The 12,790-nt window shown below is 44.2% G+C and overlaps 1 protein-coding gene across 2 annotated transcripts in view; it reads left to right on the plus strand.

The window, feature by feature from the left end:
* Window positions 1-11,981: 11,981 nt before the first annotated feature.
* Window positions 11,982-12,790, plus strand: part of Rdx (radixin) — a 58,974-nt gene continuing 58,165 nt past the window's right edge. For both annotated transcript variants that reach the window (XM_029542916.1, XM_021206034.1), the window contains exon 1: window positions 11,982-12,478. The gene's annotated coding sequence lies outside the window, so the exon portion shown is untranslated. The remainder of the gene's footprint in view (window positions 12,479-12,790) is intronic.

The following is a 12,790-nucleotide window of genomic DNA, read 5'->3' on the forward strand; positions in this document are numbered from 1 at the left end:
AAGGGAAGGGAAGGGAAGGGAAGGGAAGGGAAGGGAAGGGAAGGGAAGGGCAAAGGAAAGATTGCTGGCTCCTGAGGAATGATATCCACAAAGTTCTCTGGCCATCCCATGTGCAGGCAAAACTGTGTGATCCCATCCCTCCTCATACAGTCACAAACAGTACTGTCAATTTTTAGCTAAGTATATGCCCATCCAGAGTGAAGATGATGTCATTCCAAGGCAAAAGCTGATAGTAAATGCCTATAAGCTCAGGAACTCAGAGACTGAAGCAGGAAGACCCTAAGTTTAAGGCCAGCCTAGGCTTTACCTACTTCAAAGATCAAGACCCTACCTCAAAAAACAAAACCACACAAACAAACAAAAGCCAATCAAACAAACAAAATAAATCACAAACAAATAAAAAGACAAACCTATACAAAGCTACAAAGCTAACCTGATTTACAGTTACATTTGGTCCTAGAACTAAGATAAAACCAATAAATAATATATTTATATATAATGATATATTTTAAAAAACCATATACGTATAGATAGAAGAAAATCTGGGAAATGTCTTGAAAAGAATGAGTCTCAGTCTCTCAGTCTCTTTCTGTCTCTCAGTGTCTCTCTGTCTCTGTCTCTCTCTCTCTGTCTCTCTCTCTCTCTGCCTCTCTCCTTCTTGTCTCATGGCTTTACAGGATAGCTCAGGCTTGACAGCTACCTTTGGTAATGTAGTGGAAGGCCCCTGTTGAGAGTAGAAGAACACAAAGGTGGTGAAAGCTGATACAGGAGGCTCCAGCTCTCAGCTGCTTACCTGGTGTCCACTGCCCTTCTACTACTGTGAAGAGACATCACGACCAAGCAACTCTTATATAAGAAAGCATTTAGTCGTGGGTCTGTTTACAGGTTCAGAGGTTTAGCTCATTATCATTATGGCCGGAGCATGGGAACATGCAAGCTGGAGAACAAATTGAGAGCTACATTTTAGCAAGCAGAGTGGAGATCAGGCCTGGCGTGAGCTTTTGAAACCTCAAAGTACACCCTACCACACACTTCCTCTAACAAGGCTATACCTCCCAATCCTTCTCAAATAGTGCCACTTCCTGATGACTAAATATTCAAATATATGAACTTATGGAGGCCATTGTTATTCAAACCACCACACCTAAATATCATTCTGAGAAATGGAAAGTCAATATCTATTCAAAAAAGAAATAGGCTTTCTGTACAAATGAGTGTCATATAAGAAAAAAGTAGAATTTTATACGGTAGCTATGGATTTGGAATCCGGGTCTAAGGTCAAGCTTTTCACCTTTATGGTATACTAACTCTTAAAGACTAGCACAGTGAAAACAAACACAACCCTTCCTAGTCAGTAGCTTGGCCTAACCCTAAAGTTTTCGACCCAAATGAACATATGCTGCTAATTGCAGTAGTCTTTACTGTGGGTCCCTGCACTTACACACGCACAGCTAAACATTAACAATGCAAATAGTGCTTAATATTATAAAGGAAAGGTACACTGAGTTTTATACAATGGCACTTAGCACGGTTTTGAGTTATGACTCAGATTTAGCAGACAAATAGCTGCCAGCAAGATGAATGGGGTGGAGAGAGGTGGAAGATCCTTGCAGTCTGGGTGTGGTGTGGAAGTCCATGTAATCTAATAATTACAGAAGGCTAGGGTGACTTGAGTTTGGACAGCAAATGCAAATCAGTGATGAGTGATGGGAAGTCTACACATGGGTCTGGAGGGAGCAGTGATCAAGGGTGATGTGAAATCAGCATAATTGTTTCTCAACAAATTAACTATGAATGCAGTAATGAGAATTAATCAAATGGAACATAAGTGGACACGGAAAAACAGGACATTATTAACAGAGTCTGGAAGGACCCAGGTGGGAGTCATGCAGACAGCAGGACAGATGCAAAAGTTCAATCATTAGGACCAAGGTTGTGATGTGTCTCTGAGAAGAGGGGCGTGTGAAGGATGGATCTTACCTCTTGCACTGAGATAAAGAGGAAGGGGAAGGATAGGTTCGAGTAAATCCCTCTCCAGTGGTCTTAGTTTCTATTTCTGCAAAATGGGTATCACTTTTCAGTGAATAGCTTCTGAATTGCTTTATATAATTCAGTCATTTTTCAAAACCAAGGAGTGGCCTGCTGTGAGTGAGAATTTCTTACAGGCAAACACATTGGTTATCATTTGCAACATAAAACATACCCCAAACTATAATCACTTAAAACGAAGCTTGGGGTTTTAGTGTTGTGACGGACACCATAGCAAAGGCACTCCGGATCTCTTCGTGATGGACACCATAGCAAAGGCTCTCTGGATCTCTTCCTGACGGACACCGTAGCAAAGGCACTCCGGATCTCTTCGTGACGGACACCATAGCAAAGGCTCTCTGGATCTCTTCCTGACAGACACCGTAGCAAAGGCACTCCGGATCTCTTCGTTTACTTGGGTGTTTCCACTTTCTTTTAGTAGCTCTCCTCAGCAGGTTCCCCACAACTCAGGCATCTCCAACATTCTGGGTTCTCCAAGGCAATCCAAGCTTCATCTTCACAGCTTCACAACAATGGCCTCTCTGGGACTCCCCGCAGGGCCTCCCCTGCCACGGGCCTTGCTTCAGCAGCTTCCTTAGTCACAGAGGGAGATTCCATAACCCTCCTTTTCTGTCCTTCACTCTAAAGCCAGAACCACAGAACCACGTGGCCAAGGCTGCCAAGTTCCGCTATTTGCTGGGGCTGGAACATGGCCTCTTTGTTCAATGACATCTTCACCAGCTTTCTGTTTTCAATGGTTTCCTTCACTGTCTAAGCTTGGCTGATCTGGAACTTGCTCTGTACACTAGGCTGGCCTTGAACTCAGAGATCTGCTTGTCTCTGTTTTCCAAGTCGTATAACACCACACTTGGGCCTGTGCTGTTCTTTAATTCCTTTTCACATGCTGGAAGCCTAGCTGGGTGGGGGGTTTGCCCCGAGATCACTACTCCCTCAATTCCATTTACCATCACACTTTTAAAAAAATCTGTTTATCTTCTTGAACTCAGGACTCAGCTCCATTCCATTACCTGGTGCTCATTTTCTCCTCAAATGGTACATTTTGAATTTTCCCTTGCTCAGATAGCTTCGTTGTATTATAAATCTGCACAGGGGTGAATACTCTAATTACTCAACAGAGGTGATACTATGCTGTTTTGAGATTTTTCTCTGCCAATGCAACTAATCCAAAACTCTTCAATTTAGCCTCTTCCTGGGTTTCTACAACCCCACTGAGCTGCCTCAAACAAATTTTGTGGACAAGGGCAAAAAGTAGTCACATTCTTAGCCAAAATATCCTAAGAGCGGTCTCTAGGCCGCATACAAATATTCTTTTCCTCTGAAATCTCTTGAACCAGGCCTCCAATCACCCTCAGCACCACTGTCTTCCATGTTCCTACTAGTATAGCTTATTAATCCACACCTGAAACACTCCATTACTTTCCTCCTAACTCAAAGTTCCAAAGGCCACATTCTTCCCAACAAAAACTTGGTCAGGCCTATCACAGCATTACCCTACTCCTGGTACCAACTTCTGTCTTAGGGTTTTATTGCTGTGAAGAGACACCATGATCAACTCTTATAAAGAAAAATGTTTAATTGGGTCTGGCTTACAGTTTCAGAGGTTTAGTCCATTATCATCACGGTGAGAAGCCTGGCAGCATACACACAGACATGATGCTGGAGAAGGAGCTGCATCTTAATCTGCAGGCAGCACTAGACTGCCACACTAAGCCTAATTTAAACATGAATGAATGAGACTGCAAAGCAGGCCCATAGAATGACACACTTTCTCCAAAAGACCACACCTCCTAATAATGCCACTCCTTATGGGCTGAGCATTCAAACATGAGTCTATGGAGGCCATTCCTATTCAAACTATCAGAAAACCACTAATTATCTCACACTTTCTATAGGCCAGGATTTCAGGAGCAAGACAGCTGAGCAGTTCTGGTTCAGGGTTTTCTTGGGGTGACATTCAGGCTGTGAGCTGAGGCTGTTGGCAATTTCTGACCAGCTTGTTCACATGATTGCTTGTGCAAGACCTTGGGTCTTCACTGGGGTCACCTTATTTGGATTGGAACCTCAAAAACTGTGAGTCAACAGAAATCCTTTCTTTGTGAGTTAATGGTCTCAGATATTTTATTATCATGGTAAAAAGCTGACTGAAATATTGGGTAATTAATAATTAATATATTTCTTATAGTTTTGGAGACTGGGGATTCCTACCAAGGTGATAGCAGATTTGGTGCATGGAAAAAACTAGGTCTCTCTATTTCAAAGATGGTACCCTATAACTCAGTGCCCTCATATGGCAGAAAGATAGAAGGGGAAAGAGAGATAAACTAATAGTGTAAGAAAGATTCTCAAGGATATTAACCCCATTCATGAGAACAGCACACTTACAGCTCAATCATTTCCTAAAGCTCCATCTCTTAATATTGCCATGTTGCCAATCAAATTTTAACACATAAATGGGGGTGCAGAGAGCTGTCAGATCACAGTACACACTGTCAATCCTAGTTTAGTCTACTTGCTAACAAATAGAGGCCACTTAGGAAGCTTCATCTGTTAAAGAAGTACCAAATAATATGTGGAGAGATTTTGCTTATATTTTTAAAGATTTATTTTTTATGTTCATGTATGTCCTCATGTGTATATGGACATGCCTACCAGTGCACAAAGAGGTCAGAAGAGAGTGCTGGATGCCTTGGAGATGGAGCTATAGGTGGTTGTTAGATGCCCAGTGTGGCCACTGAATCCAAACCCAGGTCCTCTATGTGAGCAGCAAGTGCTCTCACCACTGAGCCATCTCCCCAGCCCCATGTTTTAAAACAGTACATTAAAGCTCTGATCTTCTGTACTTGGCACTTCACCAAGTCCTAAGCACCCTTCCTCAGTAGTAAATAGTGTTGCTCTACAGAACCAAACAAATAAAAAGGAAGCCAAATGTGACCCAAGAGAGTAGCTGTCAAGAATCCTCAGTGCCAACAATTGAGGGATATTTACTTGCTTAGTTTTTTATCTTTCTCCCTCCCTCCCATAAGAGAAGGAAAGTATAATAATGCACAGATCTTACAGAGTTAAGACCAGTCTCCATTTTGGTCTACAGCTATGAGATTTTTATGGATGGTTACTCTGTACATATATGTTCTGCATATTTTTTAAAAGAATGTAATTTATTTGGTAAATTCCATTGTTTATATGAGACTCAACCATTTTATGTCAGAGTGAGAGTTAAAGAATTTTACATCTTGAAGAAAGTTTTCTGATATTCTAGTTTGGCTCTCTTGCCAGATTGGAGAAAGCTAAGTACACACATGGGTGAATTCACAGTCACCTATGGGTTTCTCACTTGCTTTGAGGCAGAGAGCACTGTTCATGAGATAATCATTTGCTAATACTGTTGGAGACAAGATTCAGTGCTCTTTGAGACCTTTTTGAGTCCTAAAAACTGTGATATCTTTAAACAAAGTATGAGAAAGGCCCCTGTGTTTTCATTAATATTTCTCGCAAGCAGGTGACAGACTTGTCTGTAAGATGCTTCAGGGGCACTTTGTAACTGGTTGGTAGGGAATGGGAATAGAGCCAGGCTTGTTCATCCCCTCTGTTAGCCTCTTTCCACTCCATTTATTGCTGACTTCTGAAATTTTATTGCCATATATCACAAACTATTGCCTTTACGACATAAATAAAGAGGATTAAGTTATAACTTTTACCTTGTCTTTGTTTGACTAATACGCTCATATCTGTGAACACATGAATTATGTGCTTATGTAATTTGATCCTAAGATAGGGAGAAAATGAAGGTAGTAATAGACCTATGGTTTTCCGACTCTTACTTAGGCACAATAACCTTCATACTTCTATTGACTGCACTGAAATTTTATAGCTCATATCAGCAATGAACTTTGTGTGGTTTACTCAGCACACAGCATCAATGATAAGATAGTTTTCTTTACTTTGTCTGGGTTTACTGAGGACTGTTATATTGGTGAACACATTGAATCTGTGTGCTTAAACATGATGTGAGTAGTGAGAGCTGTTGTTCATAGTGCAGATTTTCTTAGCTGTTTTCTATATTCCGGCTTTAAAACTAGTAATATTTCTGCATTGTTACAGTTTTTAAAATAGTGAATAATTTTTAATGGAAAACCAATTTAGTATATGAACATGCTCTAATTTGATATCTAGTATTTTTATTAAAATTCTTGGCTTAGACAAAGCTGTATTTTCCAAAAAAAGTAAACAAACAAACAAACAAACAAACAAAAAAACACTTGTTTTAGCATGTGCATTTATTTAGCAAGCATTTATTTTTCTTGTTGTTTTTTTTGTCTTTTAAAATAGGATCTCATGTAGGCCCAGCTGCCTTGAACTCCTGATGCTCCTGCCTTAGCTTCTCAAGTGCTGAGCCTGCACCTGGCTGTCTTGCTTCTTTGTTCTCTTTTGCCACACCGGGCTCCTCAGAGTTCATCTACTGCCAGCTACTGAAAACACATTTAGTCTTAGATTCTCCATAGATATTTAGATGATATTCCCAAGCTGCTTAATTGATTTGATCTCTCAGTCCGTATCCATCTGAAACTGTTTATTTCCTTCTTTTAGTTTTGCTTAAGTGTCTGCAGAAGAGTAATTTAAGCCCCCTCAGTGGTGGCTCCTACTTACCCATGGCTTGGGGAGCAGCAGCTCTAGATCATTCTGCAGAGATTCAGTTTTCAGCAGGTATGGCCACAAAAATCATCTGTGTGCCTATAGACTAGTGAGCACAGTTAAGCATCGTGAATAGAGTCAGCACAGTCCATTCCTGGTGAAGTTCCTGCCATTCCTTTTCAATCTCTCAGATCTCTATAGAAGGAGGGATCAGCTGTGACCACCCATGATCATGGGAATGGTGCTACACCTGCATACAGTGTCACAGTCCAGTAACCACATCACATGTACAGACTGACCTGAGTTCCCTTGTACTGCACAGAGAGTGATGGCCATAAACCACAGACAGGATCGTGTGCTACAGAGCAATGGTAGGCAGGTTGATACAGTGCTGGGAGAGGCTGGTGGTCATTTCTGGGGTCAGTCACCATCAGAAAACAGAGTTCCTCGAGGATCCCTAGATCTGCTTGGCAAGTCTCAGTAGGAAAGTGGCCAACAATAGTAGGATATCAAAGGCAAATTTTAGGACATCAAGGATTCCTGTAGGACATGATGGTGACCCTAACAGAGTTTCCATGGAAACAAGCTTTGCTCAGGTCCTCTTCAGAGTTACAATGCTGACAGTGTCACCTGTCCTGCTGGAGACAGACATAATATTCCATCTGAAAATGAAAGGTTCGTACTGCTTGTACTGTTATTCTTATACACACAAGAAGCAACCTAAGGGAGGAAGGGTTGATTTGGGCTCCTAATTTGAGGGTGTAGTCCATTATGACATGGAAAGCATAATGAGGGGAGCATGCGAACACACCCTCACATCTGGGTACATCAGTAATTCTCAACTTGTCGGTTGACCCTTTGTGTGGGTCAAACGACCCATTCACAGCGGTAGCGTATCACATATTTATAATTCATAACAGGAAGAAGCAATGAAAATAATCTTATGGTTGGGGTCACCACAACATGATGAAATATATTAAAAGGTCATAGCATTAGGAAGGTTGGGAACCACTGGGGTGGGTGAGGAAACAGAGAGAGGGTGAATGCTGGCAATCAGCCTATTTTCTCCCATTCTTTTTCGATAGGTTCAGGATTCTAGCACATGGGATATTGTCACCCACATTTGGGAAGGTCTTATCCTTTTTATCAATCCTTTCTGAAAAGGCCCCCGGGATACACCCAGAGGTATGCTCACTGATACCCTCTGTTTTTAATGCAATCAAATTTAAAATGGGTATTAAATAAAACAGCACTTTATTGGGTCCCATTTGCAAGGGATTTGAAGACATCCCTCTCTGCTGCTGACTGGACATTAAGGACCTTGGAGATTATGAGAGTTTTCCTTAGATTATGATAGAGATAAAGAACAATGCCAAACGGGCTCTGCTGCATTCTACCCAGGCCCAGGTTGTACCATCTATAGTGGACTGACCTTCCACATGAATGAATCATTAGTCAAGAAAATGTCCCAAAGACTTTCCCACAGGCCAAAATAACAGAGGTATTTTCTCAGTTGAGTTTTCCTCTTTCTAGGTGGCTCTAGTTTGTGTCAAGTTGACTAAGACTAACCAGTATGGGCCTCTTCCCTAAGTAGTGGTAAAAGCATTTCTTCTTTGTTTGTATTTACCCTCTGGAAACTCACCAGAAACTCTACTGCATCTCTTCTTTCTCTTCAGTCTGTCCCTAACTCTTTAACAAATTCTAACTCCTCCCCTGAATCCTTACCACCTCCCAAATTCAGGTGCCCCTGCCCACCCATGTGGGCCTTAGTAGCCAAACTGTCTAAGGTGTCCCTTGTAAATAAATGTATTGTCCATTGTCACAGAATCACACAATCTACATCTTTCCAGATGTCTTACTAAAATATAAAGTGGATCATGTTATTCTTTTCTCTCTAAATTTTAATTTTATTGAAAACAGATTTTTTTTCATATAATATATTCTCATAATAGTTTCCCCTCCCCAACTCCTCCCATAGAAATCCACACCCTTTCTGTCTCTCACTAGAAAACAAACAACCATCTAAAGAATAATACTAAAATAAAACAAACTGGAATAGGGCAAAACAAACAAAAGAAAATGAGCCAAAGAAGTACAAGAAACATATATAGGCAGAGAAACACACACATTCTTACACATAGTAATCCCAAATCCTATAAAAGCACAAAACTGAAAGCCATAGTACATACCAAAAAAAGGAACTATATAGTTTAAAAAAAAGATGAGGGTTTGTGTTCATTTCTGCTCTGGCCCGGGACCCATCGGGGCATACCTGCCCAGGCCTGTGCAGCCCTGAACATACTGCCAGTCTCTGGGAGTCCTGTGTCTAGAAGGTCTCTCTGGCTCTTTCAATCTTTCTACTTTCTCCTCTGCAGGGTTCCCTGAGCCCTGTGGGGAGGGCTTTGATGGAAACATACGTGCATTTAGGGCTGTTCTCTGCACACTGTCTTGCTGTGATGTGTGTATTTGTTCCCATCTACTACAGGAGGAAACCCCTTTGGTGATGGCTGAGCAAGACAGGGATCTATGGGTATGGTAGAAAATAGGAGTAATTTTGTAGCTACATTCCTTTAGCAGAGCAGTAGTATTTGCTGTCCCTAGGTCCTTTCTGGTGTCAGCTCTTGGTCATACAAGCAGTGTCAGGGATGGGTCCATCTCTTGGAGTGGGCCTGAAATCTAATCAGATAGAGGTGGTTACTCCCACGTGGCAGTCCTCTTTCCAATGCCTATGTCTTAGTAAGGAGAAACCCTGTACTGGCCAACTAACCTTTCTAACCCTCACTCCCCACCCCAGGACATAAACCACATGCTGGCTGCCTTTCCAGGCTTCTCTGAGGAAACTTCTACATAGCACTTTCCTATCACCTCCTCTGTGAAGTTCTCTGAACAGAGTTAATTGCTCTCTTCTCCCGGACACTGTGTGGAAACTTTTGTTACAGCCGTGTTCCACAGCACTGCTGGCTCTCACTCCCTGACAGTCCCAGGATCCCAACCTCACTTAAATGAGCAAGAGGCTTGCAGGTTTGTTTCTAAAACAAAACAAGCAAAATAAAACAACAAAAAACCGTCATCTATAAATTATCCTCTTCATTTAATAAATACATTTTCTTCATTTCAGGAAGTACTTTTGTGTGTGCTAGTGAGACTAATGCTTTAAAATTCCAGATTAAATTAAAATTGGAATTTCAGAAGTGACAATGAACAAGCATACTGTGGTAAGTCTAGTAAGAGTGTAGCGTAGATATTTTGGCAATATATCATTTTACAGTTTTCTTCTGAGACAGGGCATGAGACCAGGCTGGCCTTGAACTCTGCTTCTACCTCCCAAGTGTTTGCATTAAAGATGTGTGCCACTAAACCTGACTATGATTTTAAAACATCTTATATGATATTTAAAAATATATCTTGATAACTATTGAATAATATCAGGTATCTTTCAAGAACAAGACTGTTTTAGGAAGTATGTATGGTTCTTTCCTCCCCTGAAGCTGAACTGTTCTGGATTAGGTTTTGGGTAGTGGAAAAGCATTTAGTTGCTCAGCAAGGAAATTCAGTTCTCAGCACCAAGAGGCACACATACGAACACCACAGCATTGAAGGTTTGTGATATTTTGATTGAATATTCAATACTTCATTTAAAAGTGCTAATATCTGATATGAAGATCAAAATAAAGTAATGGTATGTGTGTTCCCTCTTTGATTTGTATCTAATAGGTATCACTGTGATGGAGTTTTTAGTCTATTCCAGAGTATTTTCTTCAGATGTGTTCTGAGCTGTGGACTCTCTGAACAACTGACTTTCCCCACCAAACTGCTTTCTAAAGTATTTGTTTCCTTTTACATTCCCATCCACAATGTTTGAGACCTTTTTTATCTTAGCAGTTTGAATACTATCTTTTACTTAAATATTTACTAATATGATAGCAGCTGAAATGCTACAATTTGGGTTGCATCTGCTATTGCAGGACATAGGGTAAGATCGGGGCTCTTAGATTCAGGCTTTTGAGTCAAACATGCCTTCCGGGTTGGTCATGGCTCTGCCATTTCCTAGCTAGGTTACACTGACCACTAACTTTTTTGAAGCTCCCCTTTATTCATTAGCTCATTTTAATGCCAATAATAGCTTTTACCCTGAGCCTGGGGTTGTTGTAATCATTAAACAAGGCAGTCATGTGAAAGCACTTCACTGTTTTGAACATAAGACCACGAATGAATGCTTCCTTTTCAGTTGCAAAGTGTTCCGACTTTAGTTTGATTAGTGTACTACTCCGGACTCGGCGTGACATTTTTTCTGTCCCTATCTTTGTTGCACGCGTGGAGAGTATTCGCCAGTCAGCAAGTATTCTGTTGGTGGTCTCCGAGAACCACATAAACCTGTTTGGTTACAAAGCACGCACCTGGTTCCCATCCTTGAGGAATTTGCAATCTAAAGACTTCTGAGATTCACCTGGAGTCTCTGGGGGCTTTTTAATTGTTTAGTGAGCTCCCTGAGGGTGAAGGTGGTAGCTCACTGAAGAGGAAGCTCAGAGAAAGGATCTGCAGAGTCCCTGGAAGAGCTACTGTCTCAGCAAAGGCAAGTCTAAGGCTACCTACCCTAAAGATGGCTTATTTGTCCTGTAAGAATTACGTACACTCGCGTCATATTTGTATTGACAGTTCGTTTACGACAGAGATAGTGAGTAAAGCACTGTAAACGGAATGCGGTAGGCGAGTAAGGTTTGAACCGTTGCTGTGTGTACAAGTGGCGCCAAGTGTTACTCTAAATCCAAAAGAAAAGTACAGAGGGCAGGCAGCACCGAGGTAACGCCACCAGAACGCAGCCGCTGTCCCTCTCTAGCGAGTGGATACAGTGAGACTATGGCCAGACTGGTAACTTTTTCCAAGTCTAGAATAATTTAGGTTTGGCTGCTCTTTGGGCCCTACTTCCAACTTTTTTTTCCTTACCCTATTCCTTCTACCTGCCAAGGAAGGAGTAACCCTGCTAACAACAAGAACAACAACTAAAAAACCCGATCGCATTATAGGCTCCTACCCACTGGCGTTTTTGAGGGAACTTAAAAACCCTGCAAAATTTAAAACCAACCAGCCTTTCTAGTTGGTTAAAAACCTGCACACATTAAGGTTCTTTTTGTTGCAGACACTGGGCCCACTTCCCGCTCCTAGCCCGGGAATCCTGCAGCCTAGCGCCGAACTGCGCCCCGGAGCGGCTGCCGAGGCGGGGGGTCCCCCTCCTCCCGGGAACAGCTCCACCTCGGGGGCGCTGGAAACGCCCTCCGTGAGTTCCCTGGCACCAGCGGGAGTTTCAAGTTTCCACTCGCGGGGCGGGGCGGGGGCAGGCGGCGGGCGCGCGGCGAGCTTCGGGCCGCGCGGCTCCGCTTCGTTCACTGCGGGCTTCGGACTCGGGCTGGCCCGCGGCGTCCTCGTCCCGCGGCGAAAGCAGACGCGAAGGCCCCAACAGCCAGCGCGTCCCCCGCCCCCCGACCCCGGCCGAGGCCCACTCGACTCCGCCCGGGGCGGCCGGGAGCCACGCTCGCGGGGTTGGCGCTCGAGCCCCGGCCTCGCCCCGCCACTGGCGGCCCGCGGGAGGAGGGGGCGCCGGGCGGCCCCGCCTTCCCCCCCGAGGAGGCGCCGGGCGGCCATATTGCCGAGCTGTCTGCGGCGGCTGCGGCGCGTCTTCTCTCGGGCGGCCCAAGGCTCGCACCGCCGACTCTCCGCTCGCTCGCCGCCAGCCACGACGCCCCCGCCGAGCCGCGCCTCAGCCAGCCGGCGGCGGGCAGGGAAGGAGCCACTCATTTTCGGGGTAAGCCTTGCTCGGCGCGCTCCCCCCGTCCCAGGCCCGGGGGCCGCTCTCCCCGCCGAGGCGCTGAGGTGGCGGCCAGAAGTTGCCGGGCTGTGGCGCCGCGGCCCGGGGCCTGGCGCGCCTCACAGACGGGCTCGCGCCTGGCCGCCCGAGAGGCGCCGTGGTCGTTAACGGCTGAGCCACGCCACTTTACCCGGAGTCTCCCGCCGCGCCGCGCCGCGCCGTCCGCCGTCGGCCTGGCCGCCCCGTGCGTCGGGCGGTGCGGGTTCCCGCCGCCGTGGACTGGGCCCCGGGCTCGGCCCGGCGCGCCCC

This window comes from Mus pahari, chromosome 10, assembly GCF_900095145.1.
Source record: "Mus pahari chromosome 10, PAHARI_EIJ_v1.1, whole genome shotgun sequence".
Classification (NCBI taxonomy): domain Eukaryota; kingdom Metazoa; phylum Chordata; class Mammalia; order Rodentia; family Muridae; genus Mus; species Mus pahari.